General features: G+C 40.9%; 1 protein-coding gene across 1 annotated transcript in view; it reads left to right on the top strand.

The window, feature by feature from the left end:
* Window positions 1–14,474, top strand: part of LOC135558676 (laminin subunit gamma-1-like) — a 77,871-nt gene that overhangs the window by 20,071 nt on the left and 43,326 nt on the right. The window lies entirely within an intron of this gene.

The following is a 14,474-nucleotide window of genomic DNA, read 5'->3' as shown; positions in this document are numbered from 1 at the left end:
AATGTTTCAACTGTATGCAACCAAGTTGCTGATTAGTTGCATGAGTGGTGTTTCATGAAGCAATCAAGAAGCAACTCAATTGCAAGCCACTAGAATTTCGTGCAAATTGCTTGGTGTAACGGCTGCTTAAGAATGACAGGATCTGAAAGCGCTACACCCTCAAAGCCTGTCATTATTGTTTGGCAAACAACTGAAAACCTAATGAGAGTTTTTCTCTGACCTCTGTTTTAGCCTCCCCCTACCAATTAGCATGTGTTGATTGTCAACTGTTAGTCATCCATTTTTTACATGGTACTTAACTAAATAAAAATGTTGCGTACTCTAATTGGTATCAGATGATCTAAATGCTTATTTGATAACAGTGCGTCACACCCAAACACATTTATATGGTTAGCCTTGTTTTAGTGTCAGCAGCTGTCCAAAGGCCAATGCCCACTTATTTAGACCATAGACCATGTGTAGCTTGGAAAGGCCAGTGAATGTTTGAAAATGCTGTGCCATCTAATTCAACGAGTTTATCATGGTGAGTCATTAGCTATGAAAGTTGTGAAAGCTTCTATAAGCAATATGATTTTATGACCAGTTATAATTAGAGGTCGACCGATTAATCGGAATGGCCGATTTCAAGTTTTCATAACTATCGGAAATAAGTATTTTGAGCGTCGATTTGCCAATTTTAATTTTTAAAATAACACATCCTAGATCTGAATGAATTAAATTAATGAAATTAAATATTTTTATTAAATACTTTTTTCTTTACATAGTTGAATGTGCTGACAACAAAATCACACATTATCAATGGAAATCAAATTTATCAACCCATGGAGATCTGGAGTCACACTCAATATTAAAGTGGAAAACCACATTACAGGCTGATCCAACTTTGATATAATCTCGTTAAAACAAGTCAAAAGGAGGCTCGGTAGTGTGTGTGTGTGGCCTCCACGTGCCTGTATGACCTCCCTACAATGCCTGGGCATGCTCCTGATGAGGTGGCGGATGGTCTCCTTAGGGATCTCCTCCCAGACCTTGACTAAAGCATCCGCCAACTCCTGGACAGTCTGTGGTGCAACGTGGCGTTGGTGGATGGAGCGAGACATGATGTCCCAGATGTGCTCAATTGGATTCAGGTCTGGGGAACGGGTGGGCCAGTCCATAGCATCAATGCCTTCCTCTTGCAGGAACTGCTGACACACCCCAGCCACATGAGGTCTAGCATTGTCTTGCATTAGGAGGAACCCAGGGCCAACCGCACCAGCATATGGTCTCACAAGGGGTCTGAGGATCTCATCTCGATACCTAATGGCAGTCAGGCTACCTCCGGTGAGCACATGGAGGGCTGTGCGGCCCCCAAAAGAAATTCCACCCCACACCATGACTGACCCACCGCCAAACCGGTCATGCTAGAGGATGTTGCAGTCTGCAGAACATTCTCTATGGCGTCTCCAGACTGTCACGTCTGTCACGTGCTCAGTGTGAACCTGCTTTCATCTGTGAAGAGCACAGGGCGCCGGTGGCGAATTTGCCAATCTTGGTGTTCTCTGGCAAATGCCAAACATCCTGCACAGTGTTGGGCTGTAAGCGCAACACCCACCTGTGGACGTCGGGCCCTCATACCACCCTCATGGAGTCTGTTTCTGACCGTTGGAGCAGACACATGCACATTTGTGGCCTGCTGGAGGTCATTTTGCAGGGCTCTGGCAGTTCTCCTCCTGCTCCTCCTTGCACAAAGGCGGAGGTAGCGGTCCTGCTGCTGGGTTGTTGCCCTCCTACGGCCTCCTCCACGTCTCCTGATGTACTGGCCTGTCTTCTGGTAGCGCCTCCATGCTCTGGACACTACGCTGAAAGACACAGCAAACCTTCTTGCCACAGCTCGCATTGATGTGCCATCCTGGATGAGCTGCACTACCTGAGCCACTTGTGTGGGTTGTAGACTCTGTCTCATGCTAACACGAGAGTGAAAGCACCGCCAGCATTCAAAAGTGACCAAAACATCAGCCAGGAAGCATAGGAACTGAGAAGTGGTCTGTGGTCACCACCTGCAAAACCACTCCTTTATTGGGGGTGTCTTGCTAATTGCCTATAATTTCTACCTGTTGTCTATTAAGGATGCACAACAGCATGTGAAATTTATTGTCAATCAGTGTTGCTTCCTAAGTGGACAGTGTGATTTCACAGAAGTGTGATTGACTTGGAGTTACATTGTGTTGTTCTTGGAACTCTGGGGGCGGTATTTCATTATTGGATAAAAAACGTTCCCGTTTTAAGTGCAATATTTTGTCACAACAAGATGCTCGACTATGCATATAAGTGACAGCTTTGGATAGAAAACACTAACGTTTCCAAAACTGCAAAGATATTGTCTGTGAGTGCCACAGAACTGATGCTACAGGCAAAACCAAGATGAAATTTCAAACAGGAAGTGCCCCAGATTTTGAAGAAGCTGTGTTCCAATGACTCCTTATATGGCTGTGAATGGGCCACGAATGAGCTTAGACTTTCTGTCGTTTCCCCATAGTGTCGACAGCATTGTGACGTATTTGGAGGCATATCATTGGAAGATTGACCATAAGAGACTACATTTACCAGGTGGTCGCTTGGTGTCCTCCATCACAATTATTGCGTAATCTCCAGCTGCAGTACTTTTCCGTTTTGCTACTGAGGAGAAACCCAACTGCCACGAATTATTTATCATTGAATAGATATGTGAAAAACACCTTGAGGATTGATTCTAAACAACGTTTGCCATGTTTCTGTCGATATTATGGAGTTAATTTGGAAAAAAGTTAGGCGTTGTAGTGAATGAATTTTCGTTTTTTTTTTTCTTAGCCAAACGTGATCAACAAAACGGAGCGATTTCTCCTATACAAATAATATTTTTGGAAAAATTGACCATTTGCTATCTGAGTCTCCTCATTGAAAACATCCAAAGTTCTTCAAAGGTAAATTATTTTATTTGAATGCTTTTCTTGTTTTTGTGAAAATGTTGCCTGCAGAATGCTTGGCTTAATGCTATGCTAGGGTATCAATACTTTTACACATGCTTGTATAGCTATGGTTGAAAAGCATATTTTGAAAGTCTGAGATGACAGTGTTGTTAACAAAAGGCTAAGCTTGTGCTTGAATATATTTCTTTCATTTCATTTGCGATTTTCATGAATAGTTAACGTTGCATTATGGTAATGAGCTTGAGGCTATGATTACGCTCCCGGATACAGGTTTGATAGTCGCAAGAAGTTTTAAGCGTTCCCTTCATTTTTTTGAGCAGTGTATATACCTTTTATTTAACTAGGCAAGTCAGTTAAGAACACATTCTTATTTTCAATGACTGCCTAGGAACGGTGGGTTAACTGCCTTGTTCAGGGGCGGAACGACAGATTTTCACCTTGTCAGCTCGGGGGATCCAATCTTGCAACCTTACAGTTAACTAGTCCAACGCAATGACGACCTGCAGAAGCAGGCATGTAAACATTCATTCAAACAGCACTTTTGTGCGTTTTGCCAGAAGCTCTTCGTTGTGCGTCAAGCATTGCGCTGTTTATGACTTCAAGCCTATCAACTCCCGAGATGAGGCTGGTGTAACCGAATTGAAATGGCTAGCTAGCTAGTTAGCGCGCGCTAATAGCGTTTCAAACGTCACTCGCTCTGAGTCTTCTAGTAGTTGTTCCCCTTGCTCTGCATTGGTAACGCTGCTTCAGTGGTGGTTGTTGTCGTTGTGTTGCTGGTTCGAGCCCAGCGAGGAGAGGGACGGAAGCTATACTGTTACACTGGCAATACTAAAGTACCTATAAGAATACCCAATAGTCAAAGGTTAATGAAATACAAATGGTATAGAGGGAAATGGTCCTATAATTCCTATAACTACAACCTAAAACTTCTTACCTGGGAATATTGAAGACTCATATTAAAAGGAACCACCAGCTTTCATATGTTCTCATGTTCTGAGCAAGGAACTGAAATTTTAGCTTTCTTACATAGCACATATTGCACTATTACTTTCTTCTCCAACACTTTGTTTTTGTATTATTTAAACCAAATTGAACATGTTTCATTATTTACTTGAGGCTAAATTGATTTTATTGATGTATTATATTAAGTTAAAATAAGTGTTCATTCAGTATTGTTGTAATTGTCATTATTACAAATAAATAAATAATCGGCCAATTAATCGGTATTGGCTTTTTTGGTCCTCCAATAATCAGTATCGGCATTGAAAAATCTTAGTCGGTCGACCTCTAGTTATCATACACCTGATAATCCAGTAGACCTGCATATGTTTCTAGACGTTAACTGAAGATTTTTTTGTATTTGCTTCCTGTGACCTCCAACTGACAATGTGAATCCTCTTTTGCTTTCCTCATGCTGGTTTAGACTAAACAAGCTCTGTTCAAAAGATGCGGTGATGGAATATGAAAGGTCTGAAGTCAAATGAATCTGCTGTGAAGGGGAGTGGGGTGCGCTAAACATTTTTGATTTTGTCTAGTAAGGAGAACATGTCTCCTTGCTTATCTCTTGGAGAGGAGCCTTTTGAATAGTACTATTCTCTTGTATCTGAAATAAAGTTTCCTCTCTCAGTCTAACTTTTATCATGGTTTGATCTATTCTCTAGGTTTTCTGTTACTTCAGTGACTGGATTAACTTTTTGTATTTTTAGCAGGGTTTTTAAACAAGCATACGGTACCTCTTTCTTTCAGTGGAGATCTGTTGATAAGAATGCCTTACTGGATGAAATTGCCATCTTTGTGCCAACATAATATATTTTAAAACTTTGCTTGGCTGCTATCCCTAAGGTGTGTTATCTCCAGGGGTGGATTTTTGGCGATGGGTGTCAACTGGTCGATCCCAATTTCTACAAACAGAGTTGAAATTCTTTACCTCAGGACCCAAAACATGTACTGTGGCTTAAATAGATTTGTGGAAGAAGTGCATATTTAAACAAAAATCTATATTTATCTATATACTTTAGACCAGTTGTTAACTAGAAAGAGCTACTGGGTGTGCCAGTGTTTCCAAGCATTGACATGTCATCTTCGCTCCAATGTGTAATCAGACCAGCAGTTTTCAATATGACTTACCATATTGACACAGCATTAGTTGCTGGCGACCGAGCTATGTGACTGTGTGCTTGTCAACCTTTCCACAGACAGACTGAACTGACATGGTTATCTTAAATGTAATGTAATGTTATCCACTTCCGCCCTACCAGAACCTAAGGCTGTGGGAAATGGACTTGACACACTCGGCTTAGGCAACACACTGACCTCCCAAAAAACAAATGGGAAGTGCACTCGAACTGTGTGGTGGGGCCAGGTTGTTGTTGTCTACATTGAGAAATTGGGATTTTGCTGTGCCAGGAAATTATTCAATCCCTACGGGAGAGGATTTTCTATTATTTTAGACAGTGTGCGTATGTTGAAGAGATGCATTACACAGGCATGCAGATGCTTGCATGGTAATTTTAGCCTGTGCTGAGTGGAAGGATCCCCTTGTGGTTGGGAGGGGGGGGGGGGGGGGTAATTAAGTGACTTCTTCTTTCAAGGCACTCTGCAAAGAGTAGTAAACAGATAATTATGGCTAAGGTGTCAGGCGTGAAAAGATTTATACATAACCCAGGTAGAAATGTGATATTTGGAACCTTTACATCTTTTCCAGCTGCATTTAATAATTGTATTAATTGATGGAGATGGGTGATAATACAGAAGATCTCCAAACATACATTTACCACACATGTTTTGTTCGTTTCGGAGAATCCCAAATTTATTACGAAAGACTCTTGCGTATCGATGCTTCAGTGAGATTGTGGTGGTGGTGACTTGGGGTGTGTGACAGTTTTGTTTCTTGTCTGAACAGGCCATCCATCAAGTGATGTGAACTTTCATGCTGCCCAGTTTTATTAGATTAACAAGGTTCTTCCCTTTTTGAGTAGTGTTCAAAACCCATACAGCCCCATACAGCTAATGATTGAATCTGTATTTTTGTACTGACAATATAAGGCCAGGTGTTTGTAGTCTGTGACACCTTTATTGGTGTAAATGTGTTATTGATAAATGCAAGCCAAATCGGATGTAGTGGAGGATTTAATGCGTAAAGCAGGAATTATTTCCGTCTTCGACTCATACCCAGAGGCAGTGATTGGAGTCTCACTGTCACCCTCCCCTAGTATGCTATTTGAGGAGGAGGGCCGGACATGAGGTTTGGCACGACTTCAGTAACTGTTTATGCAGCTGTTACATGTCTGACATCAATGTTAAAACATGCGTCTGGGAAAACTCCATTCTTTTAAATATATATATTTTTATAGAGTAACAACTAAAGACCCATGTTTGTTTCATTATCTTTGGACTTAAAATGTATGTATTAATGTATTAAGGTCTTTCCTCAACTCTCCCCACGTTGAACACTGGTAACCTGTGCCTCTAAGCAACTCTTCTATTGATTGTAGGTCTGGGTGATGGTTCAGGGATCTGAAATATCTAGGTCAATGAATGCTAATACTTTGTAGAGCCAACCCTAGCACCCTTTTGTAATATATTTTTGTTTTCAAGTGCTTTTAAACTTTAACTATGAGGCTGGCTATGCAAGTACAGACAAAGTCTAGGAATGGAGTGAGGCAAAACCACTTACGACTACTGTCTTTCTCTAAATCAGATCCTCATTTTATATTTGACATTTTAGTCATTTCGCATTCATCTTATGATAGCTAGGTGAGACAACAACATCACAATTATAGCAAGTTTATTTTCCCTCAATAAAGTAGTTGTCAGGACAGTCAGTGGTAGGAAAAAGAAAAGACGAGTGCCTTTTCTATTTTTGGGGGTGAGGAGTACTGTTGGATTTATTTAAGATACTCTTTAAAGGGGCAGTGCAGTCTAATGTAATTTGCCTGTTTTTTTATTATATTGCCACACTATGAGGCTGAAATAACACTCTGGAATTGTGAAAATTATGATAATGCCTTTTTTGTGTAAGAGCTGTTTGGAAAAAATTCCTGGAATTTCAGCCTGTTCAGGTGAGATGGATTTTTTTGGCCCAGATCATTACATCACAATCTGATCTAAATATTCTGACCGATGACCACTCACCTTTTTTATTTTCGTATGTATCCTCTTACTTTGATGGTGTAAGGTGAGAGGACCGCCTAGACTCTAGTCTAGAGACCAATCTGCCAATCAGGGCTGTGTATGTAAAGATATTTTTTATTTGTAACAACACGCCAACATGATCTGACTGAGCATTTCAATGGCTAATAGAGGCTCAGGTCTGAGCTGGAGCTGCACTTCCATAGGGGTAGGAGGGCCAAGAGACCAGAGGTGGCAGAACATAGTTATTTTACAAGCCTATTAATCTACTACTACATTGTTTGCTGTAAATTCTCTGCATGTACAGTTGAAGCGGAAAGCATATCACACCATCACCAGTTTCCTCAGTCCCTTGCTTGAGCAACTTTAAGAGAACAGCAGATGTATGCTTAAATACTGCCAGATGTGCCCTATCAGGCGAGTTGGTTAGCTTGAAAAAGACTTGAATGTTTCCATTAAGCAGTATGCCACAAAGACTTAATTATTTAACATCCCTTATGCTCAGCTTCACAAGTACCCAATTTTAAAAGTCCAATGCAGCTGTTTCTATCCCAATATCAAATCATGTCTGGGTAGCAATGAAGTACCTTAATAGCAAAGTGTAGCATAATAGCAAAGAGCAATTCTTCAAGTAAGAATTTTGCTAGGAGTGGTCTAAGTGGGGAGGGGAAAACTGAAAACTAGCTGTTATTGGCAGAGAGGTTTTTCTTATTGTTCTGTTAATTTAATACATTTTACTGCATGGTGATGTCACCAAAAATATCATGCAGTCCTTTCAAACAGCTCCTACATTGAAAAGGGTATTGTCAGGATTTTCACAGTAGAATTCCAGGTGGGAATGTATATAAAACACAAGAAAATCTGTTTTTTTTTATTTACTGGGTCTTTAAGATCAAGTGTGATCAGATTGTGATTTAATTTGAACAAGGAAACAAACCACACAAGCATAACCTTTTACTTACACAATAAAATAAGTTATTCAATTTAGGAATATTTAAGTTTTTGACAATCCAAAGGTTTCAGATGAAAGAAAAAAAACAGTAATTGACAAATCCCCTGGCAGTCTCACTGCATACCACCAGCATGCTTATTGTTATACGGAGCAGAAAAGCCTATTGTTATGACTTGTTTAGCATTCTTTTTTTAGAAATAGATGTCTGGTGAGATGATGTGGTTTTTAAGAGATTGTTAGACAGTGAGCATTCATCAGACTGTGCGTGTCCTATTCAGTGCAGCACTATAAGATTCAAGGCATTAGGCTTCTCAAACTGTCAATAAAAATGTAATGAAAAAAATGGAACATAACATGTAAAGTACTGGTCTCATGAGCTGAAATGAAAGATCCCAGAAATGTTCCATACGCACAGAGTTTTTATTTCTCTCAAATGTTGTGCACACTTTTTTTAATGTTAGTGAGCATTTCTCCTTTGCCAAGATATGCCACACGTCAGGTGGATGGATTTATGAGGAAGCTGATTAAACAGCATGGTCATTACACAGGTGCATCTTGTGATGGGGATAATAAAAGGCCACTCAAATATGTGCAGTTTTATGCTGAGGAGAATTTCTCTCTATAATAAAGTTATTTTGTGGGGGAATGCTCATTCTGATTGGCTGGACCTAGCTCCCCAGTGAGTGTGCCTGGCTGCTAAGAGGGAGGGCTTGCTCATTCATGAGAAATCTGTAGATTAGGGCCTAGATAATTTATTTCGATTTTATTTCCTAACTCGTTAAAATGTTAAGTTGTTGCATTTATATTTTTTTTATACAAGTTAGTTAGGCCTAACCGTGCAATCTACACTGAATTAAAAATATAAACGCTAACATGACATCTCCTTCGCATTGAGTTGATCAGGCTGTTGATTGTAGCCTGTGGAATGTTGTCCCACTCCTCTTCAATGGCTGTGTTAAGTTGCTGGATATTGGCGAACTGGAATACGCTGTTGTATATGTCGATCCAGAGCATCCCAAAAATGCTCAAAATGCTCAATGTATGGTGGGTATGCAGGCCGTGGATGAACTAGGACACTTTCAGCTTCCAGGAATTGTGCGACGTGGGGCTGTGCATTATCATGTTGAAACATGAGCTGATGGCGGTGCATGAATGGCACGACAATGGGCCTCGGGATATCATCACGGTATGTTTGTGCATACAAATTTTCATCGATAAAATGCTTTTGTTTATTGTCCGTAGCTTATGCCTGCCCATACCATAACCCCACTGCCACTATGGGACACTCTCTTCACAACATTGACATCATCAAACCGCTCACCCGCATAACGTCATACACGTTGTCTGCCATGTGCCCAATACAGTTTAAACCGGGATTCATCCTCGACGGGAATACTTATCCAGCGTGCCAGTGGCCAATCGAAGGTGAGCATGTTCCCAATGAAGTCAGTTATGACGCCGAACTGCAATCAGGGCAAGACCGTGGTGAGGACCACAAGTACGCAGATAAGCTTCCCTGAGGCGGTTTCTGACGGTTTGTGCAGAAATACTTTAGTTGTGCAAACCCACAGTTTCACCAGCTGTCGGGGTGGATGGTCTCAAACGATCTCGTAGGTGAAAAAGCCAGATGACGAGGTCCTGGGCTGGCGTGGTTATACATGGTCTGCGGTTGTGAGGCCAGTTGGACAAACTACCAAATTCTCTAAAATGACGGAGTGGCCTATGGTAGAGAAATTAACAATACATTTTCTGAGAACAGCTCTGATGGATATTCCTGCAGTCAGCATGCAAATTGCACCTGACAGGTGTGGTATATCTTGTCAAAGGAGAAATGCTCACAGGGATGTAAACAAATTTGTGCACAACATTTTAGAGAAATAAGCTTTCTGTGTGTATGGAACATTTCTGCAATCTTTTATTTCTGATCATGAAGCATGATACCAACACTTTACGTGTTGCGTTTATATTTTTGTTCAGTATAGATACATTTGTTGTTCTGTAAGTTACCTATTCCAAGATAGGTTTTCATAAAACCACAGACATTGATTACACTTGTCCCAACTACAGTATTCAGAGGGCTGTGGAGTGACACTGAGCGAATTGTTCCTTCTGTGTCCTACTGAGATCTTTTGTCTTGATTCATTTAGGCGGGGTGGGCAAAGCAGGCCATGTTTTGTTTGTTCCTGTCATCCTCGTGTTGTAACGCCTATTGGCTGGGTGGCTTCATCTTAGGTGGCTTGAGCAAGTAAAGCTTAGCCAAACAGGATCTCTATTTTGTGACCCCATGGATCTAAGCCTACACCAATGACAAAATAAAGCAGCATAGGGTTTTAGTTTGCGAACTAATTCATATTTCAAACAAAATAAATCTTTGTTTTGTTTCCTGTAATGCATAACAGAAGGGCCTACAGCACTGCCTGTGAAACTTTCTCACTGGTTTTATTAATGTAGTGTGCTCAAGGCAGACAGACTTATTTTAATAACCCCCCCCCTTCCAATGGATCTTCCCATGATGTAGCCTACCAAAATAATTCAGTAGTCAAGGGACAGTAGCAAGTGGGAATTTCACAGGCTTGCCAACACAACTAGTCGTTCTCTTTTCACACTGGGAACTAAGGAGATGAGATCCCGCCCAAAGTTTGAATTAATGATGGGGCAGTGTCTTTGCTTTTAATGGTTAATCATTACCTCCCTCCCACCCTTGGTTCCTTCCTGCTCGTCCTCCTCTGCCTTCCTTAATTGGAGACCCCATGGTGGACACTGGCTTTGTCCCAAATGGAACCCTATTCCCAATATAGTGCACTACCTTTGACCAGGGCCCCTAGAGCTCTGGTCAAAAGTAGTGCACTATATAGGGAATAAGGTGCCATTTTGGATGCGGCCTTGGATAACCTCCTCCGCCCACCCCCCCAGGATACTACATTGTTTTTCAGTATACTCACCTCAACAATGGTCCACTACGACTAGTCTACCTCCGTCTTGCGAGGATGTGCATTGATTTTGATCCCCTCACCACCAATCTGTGCCAGCAGGCTGCTTCTGTGTTTACTGCTAAAGCAGGGGAGGAGATTGAGTTGATAGGAACAGCATTCCACTATCATGTGAAGAATGGCTTATAAGTAAAAAATAAGCCTGTGTTTGTCCTAAAAGTTTCCCAATATGAGAGACTAACGAATTGAAACGTGATTATATATTTACAAGAACATTGATGTGTAACTGTCAACAGTATTACGGGTTTCCACATGTCCCTAATATACCAGCCAAGTTACTCAGAACCCAAGCTTAGTTTAGGCCTACCTGATTTCCTCTGCAGCGTACAGCACTGTTTGAAAGATAATAGCATGGCAACCTTTTCATGTTTGTCAGTCATTTTCCAAATGGCTCAGCCTGTTGTGCCTTGATTTCAACTGCCCAGAACATTTTGATTGACCACCTAAAGTACAACAGTGGCAATGATTCCACTGTTTGGTGGAAATATAGAGCTGTCAGCTTTTTGCCATCATTGTGGTGTTTCTCATATTCCTTTCAAACCAAGAAGAAAACCCACCAACTTTAGCATGCTGCCAACTTTTCTTTAAATCTGAAAGGTATTGCCGGCAACAAAGCCTAGTTTGTTTCCACCAACAGATCTAGTCATGATTGCAGTAATGTGTTTTAAAAGTCCCGCCAACCCCTCAGTATAAATTAGAGGTCGACTGGTTAATCGGAATGGGCGATTTAATTCGGGCCGATTTCAAGTTTATAACAATCGGAAATCGGTATTTTTGGGCGGCAATTTTTTTATATATTTAATTTTACTATACCTTTATTTAACTAGGCAAGTCAGTTAAGAACACATTCTTATTTTCAATGACAGCCTAGGAACGGTGGATTAACTGCCTTGTTCAGGGGCGGAACGACAGATTTTCACCTTGTCAGCTCGGGGGATCCAATCTTGCAACCTACTAGTCCAACGCAATAACGACCTGCCTCTTTCTCGTTGCACTCCACAAGGAGACTGCTTATGCGAATGCAGTAAGCCAAGGTAAGTTGCTAGCTAGCATTAAACGTATCTTATAAAAAACAATCAATCATAATCACTAGTTAACTACACATGGTTGTTGATATTACTAGGTATTATCGAGCGTGTCCTACGTTGCATATAATCTGACTGAGCATACAAGTATCTGACTGGGTGGTTGTAGGCAGAAGCAGGCGCGTCAACATTCATTCAAACAGCACTATCGTGCGTTTTGCCAGCAGCTCTTCGTGGTGCGTCAAGCATTGCGCTGTTTATGACATCAAGCCTATAAACTCCCGAGATGAGGCTGGTGTAACCGAAGTGAAATGGCTAGCTAGTTAGCGCGCGCTAATAGCATTTCTAACGTCACTCGCTCTGAGCCGTCTAGTAGTTGTTCCCCTTGCTCCGCATGGGTAACGCTGCTTCGGTGGTGGCTGTTGTGTTGCTGGTTCGAGCCCAGGGAGGAGCGAGGAGAGGGACGGAAGCTATACTGTTACACTGGCAATACTTAAGTGCCTATAAGACCATCTAATAGTCAAAGGTTAATGAAATACAAATGGTATAGAGGGAAATAGTCCTGTAATTCCTATAATAACTACAACCTAAAACTTCTAACCTGGGAATATTGAAGACTTGTGTTAAAAGGACCCACCAGCTTTCATGTGTTCTCATGTTCTGAGCGAGGAACTGAAATGTTAGCTTTCTTACATAGCACATATTGCACTTTTACTTTCTCCTCCAACATGTTGTTTTTGCATTATTTAAACCAAATTGAACATGTTTCATTATTTACTTGAGGCTAAATTGATTTTATTGATGTATTATATTAAGTTAAAATAAGTGTTCATTTAGTATTGTTGTAATTGTCATTATTACAAATAAGCTTTTTACAAATCGGCCGATTTTTAATCTGCATCAGCTTTTTTGGTCCTCCAATAATCGGTAACGGTGTCAAAATCATAATCGGTCGACCTTACCGGCTTTGGCACGCATCCTGAACCTTCTATTGTGGTCCGACGTCATCAAACTTGTCCTTATAATTATGAAAAAGCATAAACAAAATGGCAGTCTGCATGCAGCAACCTGTTTCAAACTCTACCTGTAAAAATATGTGCACTAAAAAAACAGCAGTTTTTTTTAAATGTATTTATGAATTGTCAAGTTAGCAAGTTGGGGAAACCAAAATCAACTTTCTGGACAACATTTTGGTTTGTTGTTAGCTTGCTATCTAGCTGACTAGCCAGCTCCATATAGTTACCAGAACAACTTTTTATTCCCCATAAAAGGAAAATCATGTATTGCAAGCTGCTAACATACTGTTGTGAATGGGAAGAAACGAAAGCAGTGCATTCTGTCCTAACAGAGGAATTTAGAACTTGATTAATAGATGCGTTAAAGGAGTTAATGGAACGCAGACGTTCCATTGACCAGATTGACGCATATTCAATATCTGATCTTACAAAGTGGATATTCATCAATTCCGTCATGATTGATCTATTGTAACAGGCCCACAGTGTGGTTACTTAGATGTATTTGGCTGTTTTCACTGCATAACATGTAGAAGTTGTCCCTTTTCATTTTTAGGAGTGACTGCTAAATGCTAACTCATACGTTTGGTTAGCATACAGACATCGGATGTGGTAGTCAGTTGTTTTTAGCTGTAATCAGTTGATTGGTAATGATGACATGAACATGTTGGGGTTGACATCCAAACAAGCATTATACTCTGATCTTTAACTCAACATAGTGTGAAATACACTTAAACAAAAGCCTGAATGTGGGCTAATTTTGCTGGGAGGCTATGAGGAGCCTCAGGATCTTTCCCTCACACCCCTTTTCCTGAAGCATTTCCATGGCAATTCCATTGTTTTGGTCGAGTTCAATGAACCTCTTTGAATGTTTCTTGCTCATTTGCCGCTAAGCAATCGCTAAATAAAAGGAGAATGTCGACGAGAGTTAAAAATGGGTCTGTTTGAAAGGAGATCATATGTTTTTTACAAGCAACATGCTGTGAATCCTGTGAAAGAAGTATCATAACGCTGGGAAAGCACCTCTTTCGGACAGAGAGGGGGCTCCCTTTGAGTCGCTGGACCTGCCGGAAATAGTTTATTTTAGAGATCAGCCGGGTGAGGGATCTTTATTCCCGTCTGACAGTTCTCATAGAGACAGTAACAGGCGATCTGCCCTTCAGATGATAAACTCGGGCACATTCCTCAGATTCCTCAATTGTAATGTTGCCCTCCCCCACCCTTTCTGAATAGAACTTTCAATTTGTTCAGGTTTTTATCTCAGGAGGTTTTACTTGTCAGACTCTGACCCGACATGACACCTGTTAGAGAAAAGCAAAATAGCCCTAATGAGTTGACCTTTTTTTTCTTCTCCTGTTTAATGCAGAAGCACACGGCCATCTTCTCCCCTGCAGCTCATGCTTTTTTCTTTGCTT

Source organism: Oncorhynchus masou, chromosome 17 (genome assembly GCF_036934945.1).
Source record: "Oncorhynchus masou masou isolate Uvic2021 chromosome 17, UVic_Omas_1.1, whole genome shotgun sequence".
Classification (NCBI taxonomy): Eukaryota; Metazoa; Chordata; class Actinopteri; order Salmoniformes; family Salmonidae; genus Oncorhynchus; species Oncorhynchus masou.
Note: the sequence above shows the minus strand (reverse complement) of the source record. Positions and strands in the feature narration are given on the sequence as shown.